This window comes from Engraulis encrasicolus, unplaced genomic scaffold, assembly GCF_034702125.1.
Source record: "Engraulis encrasicolus isolate BLACKSEA-1 unplaced genomic scaffold, IST_EnEncr_1.0 scaffold_61_np1212, whole genome shotgun sequence".
Classification (NCBI taxonomy): domain Eukaryota; kingdom Metazoa; phylum Chordata; class Actinopteri; order Clupeiformes; family Engraulidae; genus Engraulis; species Engraulis encrasicolus.
Window position 1 is genome coordinate 349,580 of NW_026945939.1, and position 14,883 is coordinate 364,462.

At 42.1% G+C, this 14,883-nt stretch overlaps 1 pseudogene; it reads right to left on the bottom strand.

The window, feature by feature from the left end:
- Positions 1-289: 289 nt before the first annotated feature.
- The window catches only part of LOC134444606 (NACHT, LRR and PYD domains-containing protein 12-like), a 49,669-nt pseudogene continuing 35,075 nt past the window's right edge, over positions 290-14,883 (bottom strand).

Sequence of the window (14,883 nt, forward strand, 5' to 3'; positions counted from 1 at the left end):
GTTTATTACGTAGTGTCTTTAATCTGGCAACCAAATACTCACCAGTTTCTCCTCTTCATGCTGAATCCATGCATACCTCATTTGTTAAATTTGGTTTAACTAATTAAAAGTTATAGCAGTTTATATATTTTAGAGCGCCCCCCGCAGGCCATTTTGTTATCTGTGTGTTTGACACTCGAACTCAAATTGTTCTATAGACCCTAAACTTCAACTTGGAAGTGAAAACCAAACTTTAACACCAATTTGAAATGACTGAGCCTAATACGACCCCACTATGTCTCTTCTTTACTTACCCCAGTGTCTGTAGTTTACAGTCTGGGTAGCTGAATAGAGTAGAGATCTGCTTCACACCCGAGTCTCCCAGTTTATTTTGACTCAGATCCAGCCATGTCAGGTGTGATGAGGGGTTTGATGTCAGAGCTGACGTCAGAGCAGCACAGCCCTCTGCTGTTATACTGCAGCCAGTAAGCCTGGAGAGGGGGGGGGGGGTAATAGAGCAGGAAACTGAGTTACATGCATAACCACACAGTCTCTTTCCTTACACATTTTTTTGTAGTTTACAGCCTGGATTCCCGAGTAGAGAAGACATCTGCTTCACACCAGAGTCTTTCAGTTTATTGTTACTCAGATAAAGATGTCTCAGGTGAGAGGAGTTTTATGTCAGAGCTGAAGTCAGAGCAGCACAGCCCTCTTCTGTTATACTGCAGCCACTAAGCCTGGGGAGCGAAAAAGAGATATATAGAAAGAGAGAGCAGAACTCTGTAACAAAGAAATATAAATGTTCACAAACAATAGGAACCAAAACTGATGACTCGACCCAAGCCATCTGCTTATATTTTCGACCCGTGGGGCCAATCGGGTTTGTCCGGCCGAACCGACCCGTTGAGAACTCTATCACCTATGACAGTTGAGGAGGAGTATGTTTTTTATTTTAATATTTGTTTGAAATTAATGAGATCCCCCAGTCTGTCGTGTCTGGCAGTGTACAATCCTTTGTATGGTGGGCGACGATCATGATGTGGGATACTGACTCCAGGTGTTGTGACAGGTGATATGGGATGCATAAAGAGGAATGAATAAATGGAAACCAGAGAAAGGGATTGAATTTTGTGCGGAGAATGTGTGAGCATGACTTCACAAAGAAGATGAGGATCTCATCACTGATGTTGCCATAACTGACTATAGCATGTGATGCACACACACACACACATACACACACACACACACACACACACACACTCTAATTTAATTCACTAGTGTTTGTCCTCTCAGTCATCACACACACACACACACACACGCGCGCGCGCACGCACGTACACGCACGCACACACACACACACACACACACACGCAGGGGCAGTGCTGTCATTGCTTGGGCCCTTAGAATCTGTAACTCATTTCCCCTCTCACGGCACCCATGCTCACCCCCCCCCCCCCCCCCACACACACACACACACACACACAAAATGAGAATAATAGCGTTAGTATCAGAACCTGTCTGTTTTCCATGTTTGATGTCTGCTTCATCACACTCTCTTTGTCTCTTTTTGCCTTACACTAGTGTCTGTAGTTTGCAGTCTGGACTGCTGAGTAGATTACAGATCTGCTTCACACCTGAGTCTCCTATTTTATTATTACTCAGATTAAGATCGATCAGGTGTGATGGGTTTGACATCAGAGCTGAAGCCAGAGCAGCACAACCCTCTCCTCTTATACCGCAGTAGTGAAGCCTGTTGAGAGAGAGAGAGAGAGAGAGAGAGAGAGAGAGAGAGAGAGAGAGAGAGAGAGAGAGAGAGAGAGAGAGAGAGAGAGAGAGAGAGAGGGAGAGAGAGAGAGAGAGAGAGAGAGGGAGAGAGAGAGACTCACGGTGTCACATGGTGACTGTAATTGTGTTTTCAATCTGCATACACACATTCTCTGTCTCTTCACCTACCACAGTTGCTGTAGTTTAGACTTTGGATTGCTGAGTAGAGTAGAGATCTGCTTCACTCCAGCGTCTCCCAGTTTATTATTACCCATATACAGGCATGTCAGGTGTGATAACAGATGTGATGTCAGAGCTGAAGTCAGAAAAGCACAACCCTCTTCTGTTATGCTGCAGGATATAAGCCTAGAGATATATATAGAGAGAGAGAGACAGGGAGAGAGAGAGAGAGAGAGAGAGAGAGAGAGAGAGAGAGAGAGAGAGAGAGAGAGAGAGATGGAGAGATACAGATATAGAGAGGCAGAGATAGTGACAGAGACAGAGACAGAGAGACAGAGGGAGACCAAAACACAGTAACACATAGCACATGGCCTAGACTGCCAAAGACAAGTACAATGAGGAGACATTTATGGCCACAGCTCTCATTGGCTAATAATAGAGGATGGTATTTCATTAGTCTGTGCCGTAAGATTAATTCATGAACATGTCAAAGGCACAGGCTGCATGCATGAATTATTATACTTACAATGTAACAAATGTTTCAGTTTTTAGTGTTCAAATTAGTTAAATAATCTCTCTCTCTCTCTCTCTCTCTCTCTCTCTCTCTCTCTCTCTCTCTCTCTCTCTCTCTCTCCTCTCTCTCCTCTCTCTCTCTCTCTCTATATATATATATATACAGTATATAAATCTATTATTTAACTAGGTTGAACACTAAAAAGCACTGAAACATTTGTTACTTTGTAAATATAATAATGCAGTATTACATGAAGAAAAAACGACTTCATGATGTAGCCTGTGTCTTTGACATGTATATACTCATTATTGTTTTAGCTAATGGTTGCCATATGACAACTACATGCGGTCGTGGAATCTTGTGTAAAATCTGATTTTGAAATCTGAAAGAGAACTTTTCCTTAATAAATCTTCAATATATTGTTTTCCAAATGTTAAAACTCATTAAATGACATAGATTAAAAAAATTTTTTAGTATTGAGTGAAATTATTTTTGGTAAAATAGGAAACAATACGGCCCATAGACATGTAGACACATTTACATACGTTGTTTACACTTGTTTGCAAACATTTACGATGCATTTCCATCATTAAAGTAGGCTATTCCATTCAATCTGGTAAACGAGAAACGAAATAACGACTCCATATTTTGTAAACATGTCTAAAATTACAAATATAAGTACAATTGACTTTGGCACAAATATTATAAGAAATATCTGCAAAAATAGCCTCATACTGATCTAATTCTAAGTCATTCCAATGGGGTTGATTGGGATGAATGGTCAACAATGTTGTTCCATAACTGCATGCAGTTGCCATATGGCAACCGTAACATTTTACCATTTTACAAAAAAAAAACTTTGCATCTTAAGTTATTTTAATGATGGAAAATAATAGTTTACATATTACACATAGTGTTTAGATTTTTTATTACAATATTTTGGGTTGAAATGTTAGTAATACCTTGGTTTAGGGAGGCCTTAAACGATGACCTCCACAATTGAAAAAGGGCTTCCTGTGTTTACTCCTTAATCATGTGACCTGAAAGTTTGTTTTGGTTTCAAAGTAAAAGGCTCTCTTACCACAAATAAGTATAAATAAACAGTATAAAGTGTACCATATATTAGAAAAACTGGGAAAAGTTAACCATTGCCATATGGCAACACCATACAGTAGAGGGATATACAAACAGGGGCGGTTCTATACCAAAATCACCAAGGGGGGTGAGGAGGGGGCATTATTTTTTCAAGGGGGCATATGAATTGACGAAAGAGACATTTGTATTTTATTTTATGAAAACATAATATACAAAAATGTATATCATGTCGTAGTCTTTGGCTGTTCAGCACAGGGGCCACAACAGGGGCCAGAAGGAAATCTGGCCCCTGTCTAGAACTACCCATGTATAGAAATCTTGTCCGGTGTGTTGGGTATTCCTGGTATTCCTGTAAAAGTAGTTGGATGAATTCAACCAGTGGGACTTGGGGGGACAGTGGGTGTGTTTGTTAAGTTGTTCCTGAGGAGCTCAGGGGATCTGGGCAGCAATGAGATCCAGAAAGATCAGGAAGCGCGCTCAACACCTTGTCTTCTTATCTTTTACACTGGGTGCTTAACTTCATCAATGAATGAACTCAATTCTCAAAAGAAAGTAAATAAAGAAGCACTCCTCAGATTTCTTTTTTCTTTTTTCATTTTTAATCGCCTCACATCACAGACGTTTCGGGCTTACACCCTTCTTCAGTGTGAAATGGCGATTTCGCCTTTGACCCCAGTAGGTGTGACTTAAATAAACTTAGTTACCCAAAATGCCACCGCAGGTGTCTCCAAAAAAGCCCAGTGCAGGTACCCAAAGCGCACCACTAGAGGGAGACGCAATGGATACCCATCATTCTAACTTTACAACAATTACGCACGTTCCAGCAATCAAAACAAAACAAAAATACAAATAGAAAAGTCTTTCAATGTCCATGTCTTAGTGTCTTAGTCTTCAAAAGAGGGTTTCAAACCCCAAAAAAAGTATTTACAAATTGGAACATCACTTTAAGAAAAAAGAGCTAAGAGAGACCGAAACATGTAGCCCACATCACAGAAATATATTACAAAAAGCAAGACAGAATAATTTCTTCATTCATCCCTCTTGGGATGAGAGTATCCAGAGTGTGTATCCAGTAAGCCTCCCTTTTCAAAAGTAAATTGTCCCTATCCCCACCCCTGCGTGGTGTCTCCACAACCTCAATTCCCATATATTTTAAGTCTGTTATACTGTGTTTTAACTGGTTGAAATGTCTGGCCACTGATGATTTCTCGTCACAGTTGCGTATAGACGACTTATGTTCGCAGATCCTCGTCTTTAATAGCCGTTTAGTTTTCCCCACGTAATATAGATTGCATGGACATTTAAGCAGGTAAACTATGTGTGTCGTGTTACACGTTATCCTGCCCTTTACAGCGTACGTTTTCCCTGTACTGTGGTGCGTGAATGTGTCACTTAGTTTTCAGTATCGCGTAACAATGTACACAGTTATGACAGGGGAAATTTCCATTAGGGATCCGTGATCAAAAGTGTCGTGGTTTGGGAATGGGTAGATCAGATTTTACCAAGAGGTTTCGGAAATTGGAAGTTCTCTTATAAAAGTGTTTGGGTGGGTGCGTAAAAGCGCTTGCAATTTGTGGATCAGTCTTTAGTATATGCCAATGTTTGTTGACTATACGTTTCACAGAGGATGATATAGGAGAAAATGTGGAGACCATGGCTAACCCTTCGTGCTCCGTTTTGCGCTTGGGTACAAGTAAATCCGATCTATTGACCTGGCGCACCTTATCCAAATGTGTTCTCAGTAATTTCTCACCATACCCCCTCTTCCTGAATCCATCACACAAGTCTTCCGCATGAGACTCAAACGTGACGTCAGAGTCGCAGATGCGCTTCACTCTGGTCAATTGGGAAAATGGGAGGCTTCTCTTCAAAGCAGGAGAATGGTAACTGCTGAAATGTAAAAATGTATTTCTATCAGTCTCCTTTTTGTATAACTCTGTGTGTAAGACTGTCCCCACTTTTGAATCATCACATCCAAGAAGGAAATCTGGTCAGCACTGTACTCCAACGTGAATTTAATGGAAGGCATCTTTGAGTTCATGTACGTGTGGAAGTTTTTCAAGTCTTCAGTATTACCGCTCCAAATAAAACATAAATCATCAATATAACGCCAATATTGTTTCAGAAACTTAGAATAAGGATTATTATTATACACAAAGTCCAACTCAAATTTTCCCATAAATAAATTTGCATAATTAGGCGCCATTGGCGAACCCATGGCTGAACCCCGTTGCTGCAAATAATATTTGTCCTGAAATCTAAAATAATTTTTTGTCAGGATTTCATTGGTAAGGGTTAACAAAAAATCAGTAGAGGGATCATGTACCATCCTCTGTTTTAAATAATACTCCATAGCTTCCAAGCCATCTTTGTGCGGTATACTAGGATAAAGACTCGACACGTCCATTGTGCAAAGCAAATCATTAGTGTCCACATAACAGTCACTCAGTTTTTTCAAAAAGTCCATCGTATCTTTGAGGTAAGAGGGTAAACCATAAACCAAGTCTTTAATGTGGGAGTCCACAAATTGAGACAATGGTTCCGTGAGTGAACCAATTCCCGAGACAATTGGACGTCCCGGAGGGTTCAACAAGTTCTTATGGATTTTTGGTAGTGTGTACATGACTGGTCTAATGGGATTTGCTTGCAATAAAAACTTGAACTCAGTGTCACTGATCTGTTGATCTTGTAAACCCTGTTTGAGAACAGTTTTGATTTCATTACTGTATTTGTGAGTGGGATCAGACTGTAGCGGTGCATAGACGTCAGTGTCTCCCAATTGTCGCTCTATTTCTTTTATGTAATCACTTTTATTCTGAACGACCACCGCTCCGCCTTTATCCGCTTGGCGTATGACAATGTCCTCATTTTGCATTAATTCCCTCAGTGCTTTTCTTTCAGACTCTAGAAGATTGGGAATAAAAGACTTCTTTTCACTTTGAGCACATATGTCCATTACATCCGTCTCTACCAAGCGACAAAAAGTGTCCACAGATGAATTATTGATTAGTGGTGTGAATGTGCTTTTTGGTCTGAATGTCTTCTTCCATGAGGCAGTTTGTGCCTGGCTTGTGCCATTAAGACAGTGTCCAGAACTTACAGCATCTTTCACATAATATGCCTTTAATCGTATTGTTCTGAAAAACTTGAACAATTCTACCTTAGTTGTGAATGAATCCGCTCTCTTCGTGGGAACAAACGATAGACCCCGTGAGAGAGTTTTGCGCTGGTCACTGCTTAATGCTTGGCTGGAAATGTTGATCACATTCGATTCATCCGAGGAGCTTATTCCGCGGGGCCGTCTTTTGCCCCTCCGCGTTTTCCTCCTCTTCCTCCTCTTCCTCTCGTGGTTCGGGTTTGTTGAGTTTGTTGAATGGCAGGTTGCGGGGTAAACTTCTTCCTCTCGCGTAAAAAATGTGGCGTAGTTGATTCCGTGTCAGTGCTGCTGAAGCCCTCAGAGGAAGACGCGCTTGTAAATCCACGTTCATCGGTGGATCTTGGCTTACGTCCTTTCCATTGCGAAGGCCCACTGCCCGACAGCCATGGATACACTCTGTTGTCACGATAGTCCATTGCATCTCGGCGGTATTTCTTCATCTTGTATTGCTCCAATTCCCGTTTGTATGCTGCAATCTTTTTCTCGCAGTCCTCAACAGTGTTTTTGAGTTTCTCAGTTGGCATCAGTTCAGTCATTTCTTTACGCAGGGCGTCTATCTCCGCTCGCGACTTCTCCAATTCTTCATTCTCATTCTTGATCACCAGCAACATCAAATCAAGCGAGCACTTGTTCAGAATTTCGCACCACTTCTTGCAGAACTCGGCGTTGTCCCGTCCAAGTGTAGGTTTCTTGTAGATTCGTAGGCCTCTTGGTATCCTACTCATGCGGTAGTATTGGGATAGTACCGATCCATGAAGCAAAGATCTTGTTTCCTTTTTGCAGAGCTGCTCCAACACCGTAGGATATGTATCCATTCTTGCTTCTTGAGAAAACTCAACTGGAGGGAACAGTATCTTTTTGGAATCAGACTCCGAAAAGGTGAACGTCATTGCTCTTGCTTCTGTAAGTTTGTCGAACTCGTCGTACATCATTTTGTTTGGTGGAGCAGCGTTTTCAATTCAAAACGTAGAAAGATCAGGAAGCGCGCTCAACACCTTGTCTTCTTATCTTTTACACTGGGTGCTTAACTTCATCAATGAATGAACTCAATTCTCAAAAGAAAGTAAATAAAGAAGCACTCCTCAGATTTCTTTTTTCAATTTTAATCGCCTCACATCACAGACGTTTCGGGCTTACACCCTTCTTCAGTGTGAAATGGCGATTTCGCCTTTGACCCCAGTAGGTGTGACTTAAATAAACTTAGTTACCCAAAATGCCACCGCAGGTGTCTCCAAAAAAGCCCAGTGCAGGTACCCAAAGCGCACCACTAGAGGGAGACGCAATGGATACCCATCATTCTAACTTTACAACAATTACGCACGTTCCAGCAATCAAAACAAAACAAAAATACAAATAGAAAAGTCTTTCAATGTCCATGTCTTAGTGTCCCATTCCCAAACCACGACACTTTTTATCGCGGATCCCTAATGGCAATTTCCCCTGTCACAACTGTGTACATTGCTACGCGATGCTGAAAAGCGACACATTCACGCACCACAGTACAGGGAAAACGTACGCTGTAAAGGGCAGGATAACGTGTTACACGACACACATAGTTTACCTGCTTAAATGTCCATGCAACCTATATTACGTGGGGAAAACTAAACGGCTATTAAAGACGAGGATCTGCGAACATAAGTCGTCTATACGCAACTGTGACGAGAAATCATCAGTGGCCAGACATTTCAACCAGTTAAAACACAATACAACAGACTTAAAATATATGGGAATTGAGGTTGTGGAGACACCACGCAGGGGTGGGGATAGGGACAATTTACTTTTGAAAAGGGAGGCTTACTGGATACACACTCTGGATACTCTCATCCCAAGAGGGATGAATGAAGAAATTATTCTGTCTTGCTTTTTGTAATATATTTCTGTGATGTGGGCTACATGTTTCGGTCTCTCTTAGCTCTTTTTTCTTAAAGTGATGTTCCAATTTGTAAATACTTTTTTTGGGGTTTGAAACCCTCTTTTGAAGACTAAGGCACTAAGACATGGACATTGAAAGACTTTTCTATTTGTATTTTTGTTTTGTTTTGATTGCTGGAACGTGCGTAATTGTTGTAAAGTTAGAATGATGGGTATCCATTGCGTCTCCCTCTAGTGGTGCGCTTTGGGTACCTGCACTGGGCTTTTTTGGAGACACCTGCGGTGGCATTTTGGGTAACTAAGTTTATTTAAGTCACACCTACTGGGGTCAAAGGCGAAATCGCCATTTCACACTGAAGAAGGGTGTAAGCCCGAAACGTCTGTGATGTGAGGCGATTAAAAACGAAAAAAAAAAAATAAAAAAATCTGAGGAGTGCTTCTTTATTTACTTTCTTTTCAGCAATGAGATCCACCAGTCGGTGGCACAATCACACACACACACACACACACACACACACACACACACACACACACACACACACACACACACACACACACACACACACACACACACACACACACACACACTATGAGTTTTGTCTTTCTAGCGGCTAGCCTGACTGCACACTATCAGCAACGAAGAACAAGAATCATGTTGAACCACCAATAAACATAATTGAAAACCTCTCACGTACTATACATTTTCAAATCACTAACCCAAGTGACTGGATTCTGCAGTGTGAATCCTCCAGTAAAGCACAGAACTGCTTCACTCCTGAGTCTCCTGGTATCTTCTTACTCAGGTCCAGCTCTGTCAGGAGTAAGGGGTTTCCACCCAGAACTGAAGTCAGATTCGCACAGGCTTTCTCTGCGGCATCACTCTTCAACAATCTGCAATTTAAGTTAAGAAATTATAAGAAATAATATGGTTTACTGTCTTTTATAGTTTAACTCATTGGCTGCCTTTGGTGGCGAATGACGTAATTTCAAATAGTGACGCCCCCTGCCTTTGACGTCGTTCGCCGATAATTGTGTTTTTTTTACAGCCACACCTCGAGGACGGTCTGACCTATGTTCTGTATAAATTTCAAGCCTCTAGGCATTTTCTAACTGTTCCTGTAGGTGGCAGAAGTGTCCTTAGGAACAGTCAAGGCAGGGCTTTAGTTCAGAGCAAGAGGAAATGTCAAGACAAAAACACCCCTTTTTTACTATTATAATCTCAAAAGTAGCATAGCAAAATCATTTTTGAAAGTAAAGCACCTGTGACAGTAGTCTACTTTCTTGCCCTCTGATTTTAACACAGGTAGGCTACTGATTTTAGTGTCAGAGCCTGACAAAAAAAACCTTCCTCTCATGACCAAAATACAACCCCCTGTTGCTATCTAGCTAGAAGGCATTGTAGCTAGCTTGCCCAAAATACACCATGAGATGATCTGTGTGGCAACCTTTCATTTTGGATAATGTGATCAGCCTACACAACATCAGGATGATGTTTACAAAATATCATCTAACAGGAGAATGCACGGGACTAGTGGTGATGTGTCACCTCAGTTGGGAATGCTTGGCTATAAAGTTTGCTACGCTAGCTAGCTAGCTAGCACAAAATCACTAACAACTTACAACTAAGCCTAAATAAAGGAGCCTTGGTAAGTATGTCATGAATTCTCTCTGCCTGCCCCATAACAGCACTCAAATTGGTCCTATCTATTGCTCTCCACTCTGCCTGATTACGTACACCTGTTCCTACTCTGCTCTACTTCATTCTCTGCTTTGCCTAATCACCTTCACCTGTCTCCACTCTGCTCTGCTCCACTTACCCTCGTTAACTCTCCAGCTGCACTGCATTTACCATTAACCTCTCTCTGTATATAAAGCTCCCTGTTTCAGTCATCTCTTGTCAGATCGTCAGCAAGCATCCTCAGAACCCGTCTGCTCCAGCTTACTCTGACTCCTGATCCCGGACCCGCTTTTTCTCCAGTGATGGGCAAATGAAGCTTTGTTGAAGCACAAAGCTTCAGTGGCGAATGCTTCGAGTAATGGGTGATTGATTCAGTGCTTCAAATACTCTATGAGGACACCTGCTGGCAAAAAACGCGGAATTGCAGTTTGAACCAAAACGCAAAATGAAAAGGCCTACATGGATTCTTGTGCATGAATAAAATGGAAAAATTGAACTGAAAAAATGCCTTCACGTTTATTTTGCGAGAACGAATTAACGGCGTGCATTAAGTATTTTAGTCACTGAAATGTGACGGATCATAATGGACATAGGCCTAAAAATCTCCTAGTCATTTGCCACAAAATTGCATTGCAGTTAGTCACAGTAATATTTTATCCCAAAAACGACTGATTAGGCTACGTTTTTTATATTTATAAATTTCAGCGACAAGAACGCTTCTGCCCTGACATTCTGACCACATGTATTACTGAGGTGGAGCAGGGTTATAGTGCGTTCATGTGGTCTCGTAATTATCGTAAATACCAAACGCCGACATTCGAAGCACACATGAACGCCACCGCTTCTGGTATTTACCACTGGACAACTCGTAGAAATTTTTAAGAAACGAGTTTACGAGATGATGACGCACACAACAGTTGGCTCTACTCTCGCCATGGCAACCGCTAAGTTGAAATACTCAAAAACCTGCATTCAGTATGTTTAGACAGTCATGGTAAATGACAGTGTCAGAAAATATGCAGAATTTTTACCTTTGACTTCCTAATTCATTTGCTTGCTGTAGCTGATGAACAACAGTCTATAATCGTTTTAGTAAAAAGTCTCACTCTGGTTCACCATCTTTAATTTGTAAACAACATCAAAAAAGCACATGAACGCAACGCACTTGTAAATACAACTTCGCAACTAGATAATATCTACTTCGGAAGACCACATGAATGCACCATTAGAACTCACGGTCATTACGTTGTGAGCGCACCACTCTATCCACTACACTACGGAGACTGACTTTCTCCGGAAGGAAACAAGCTGGCATTTAACTGTAGGCGTTGCGAAATGCATTTTGTAATGACATTTACATTTTAAATGTTCCATTTTAAAAGCCAAATTACAGTTGCCATAGGGCACCCTTGCTCATTGTTCATTTTGTTCATTGTATTACGCTAGCTGCACTGAATTTGGTGAATTCTTCCTACTACAAACCTGCAATCGCACGCAGGCTCGCAGCACTTTGATCAACTTCAATGCTGCGCAACTCTTTCAGTCGACTCCTCACGTCACTGTTGAAGCTTCATGTGAATGGGCGCTGAATGAAGCTTCAAACGTCACGAATCACGTGATCAACTGCAAACGAATCAAGCTCCGATACACGCTTTCCTTTGCGATGGTTCATTTTTCTGACACACGCTTCGACACGGGAGACTCATTGGGAACATCACTGTTTTTCTCATCGACTCTCCGACTGCTCACCATACCCGGTAANTCGACCAGCCTTCTGTCTTACGTCTACGATTTTGGATATCCCCTGCATTGTACTGCTGCTCCTCTTCACCTGCTCTGTTGTGTGTGTTTCCCCCAGGACTCCCCGGACTCTCCAGCTCTCGGCATCGCTGCTCCACTCCCGGGGGAACACACACACACACAGCAGAACCCCTGCACACACAGAACCCCTGGAACCACGGTGGCCCTAGAACCCTGACCCTCGTAACCCAGGTGACCCTGCACTCCTGTTAACCCCTTGTAACGCTGGTGACCCTGCAATCCTGACAACCCTGGTGAATCCCGAACCCTGAGACCCCCTGGAACCCCTGGAACCCCTGGAACCCCTGGACCCTCGTACATTACAAAGTCAACTATTTTTTTTACTCATTCTACAGTTATTTTTTATGGATCTGTATAGTATGATCAGCTTACTGTATCATCAAAAAAGACAGGGGGTTGCAGATTCTTGGAACAGAGTAGCCTTTGTGTCTGGTCAGATGCATTCAGCTCACATGAGAAAGCATTGCACTTAGCCTCAGACCAGCTAGACTTCACCACTCCAATCGGCTTGTGAAATGTTGGATATGTGATCAGTACTTTATCAAAAGAAAATTCATTGAACAATATATGACAAGATCACTATAGCAGAACCATGATGACAGTAATCAATCTGCAAATTGTCCGCTCTGCCAAAGAAGCTGCAGTAAGCTACGCTAAGCGGAGCTGCCTGCCTACCTGCCTCCCTCCCCCACAAACACACACACAACACGGTACTATTTCTGGAGGAAATAAACCAGCTGTGATTCGTTCTCCAACGAGGGGAGAGCACAGCCCGTATAGAGAGAGAGCACAATCAGAGGGAGGACGATGAGTTCCCGGAGTTAGGGGCACCTGCTGTCATGATCCATTGTGCGCGCCAGCAACTAAACCAAAACACCCTTGTTTTCGAGTCCACCCCCGTTATATTTCAGTATATTAGGTTGAAAAGGTCATACAAACAATCTTTTGTTCAGGCTACAGATGACAGAAGACTCTGTAATAGCATCTGATAGGTTTGGAGTTGTTAGGACGATGCCATTATGGGCAAAAACGTTTGCAGTTATAGTTCTACTTCAAATGGCGTTTTCTCAGCTTTTTGGCTAGAAAGCAGCATTTTGGCGAATTCCACTTAATTTCAACAGATGATTATGAAAGAACGGAAAGGGGTAGAGAGACACCGTTTTTTTCTGATGACAGATGATCGTCTAATCTGTGTTTTGATAGGTATGGTGTTGACATAGACACAGAACTCAATTTTCTGTGAGCCTCCAAAACCACCCAAAATGCTGAAAAATCTCTGGCACTCTGGGTTACTCTTTTATGAAAATGGCTGGCAGCCAATGAGTTAATGTTGATTCTTACATGTCTGGTTAAAAGTTCAGGGTCACAACACTTTACCTCACCATACTTATATTTGACAATTCAAAACATATTGTGGAATTTACAATGGTAGATATAGAATTAAATGATAGTTAGATCCGGTCGAATTATTTCACACTTTCGTATTGGATGAGAGGCGTTCTACACATCACTATTCCCCGACACTCTATGAATGACTCTTCACATCTAATAATCACTCCGCGGCCAAAGATACAAAGTAACTGTTATACCAACATTCCATTCCATCATTCCACAAAATACATACATAAACAAGCGAGAGCTAATCGAGGAAATTGACAGGTAGCCTAGTGAAGCAAAAAGAATAGCTATGGATGAGTTTATTATCAATTTCGATCTGAAGTGTAAATCGGATGAGGAGGAGAGGGAGGAAAGGGCAAACATGGGGGTTACGCCAAACATCGCAACAAGAGCTGTCAAATTAACCCCGGAAGAATTGGACTCAATAGAAAAGAGCCAACATGAAGGGAATACCATTAAACAAAATTCGTGGGCAGTGAAGTGCTTTAAGAGTTGGCTGCAAGAGCGCAAGTATACAGCGGATCTCAAAACAATAGCAAAGGCCGAATTGGGCCATATGCTTAGAGAATTGTATGGTTCGATAAGAACAGTGAAAGGGGACATGTATGGCATTAGCAACTATGCTGGGCTGCGGGCAGGGCTCAATCGCCATCTCAACGAGCCTCCCCTTAACACATTCAAATGACCGGCAGAGCAGGAGAAAACAGCAAGCCCAACCCTGAAAAGGACAAGCCCAAAAAGAACAAGCCCAAATAAACCACAACCCGCGACTTTACAAAATTCAAAGCGACTGCTCAAAAAAAGAAGCCCTAGGTCGCTTATAATAAGCGGACTTGGCAACACTGACCAGCACAGCCCTGCAGCCAAGCAACCCGAAAAGTTTATTACAGAAGGTGTGGTTTGATATCCAGTTACATTTCGGGCAAAGAGGTTGCGAGGGCAATAAGCAGCTGAATCCAGACTCATTCACGCTGGCAAGAGACAAAAACGGCTGTCAGTACTACACCATGACGTTTAATGAAGAAACGAAAAATCACAAAAATCTGATGGAGAGGACCAGAGAGAACAACAGAGGAGCTATGTATGAGGAGCCCGGTAATCCCCTCTGCCCAGTGGCCTCCCTCACGAAATACCTGCAGAAGATCCCGGCAGATGGGAAAGCGCTTTTCCTTCATCCTAGGCTGCGGCGAATCACACCCGTGAGGGTATTCCAGAACTACCTAACTCCCACTCGTGTCATATTGCTTAAGTATCATCAGTCTTGTTTTGTTCTTCATAATAGATTCATGCACTGCTGTCCTTCCATCTAGCATTAGTAGCTGAACTGAGCACAGAAAAAAACCATTTCCTATCACTATAACCACTTACCACCTCCTACCTCATCCGAGTTTGTTGTGTGTACATTAATTTGTTTGTCTCTGAGTG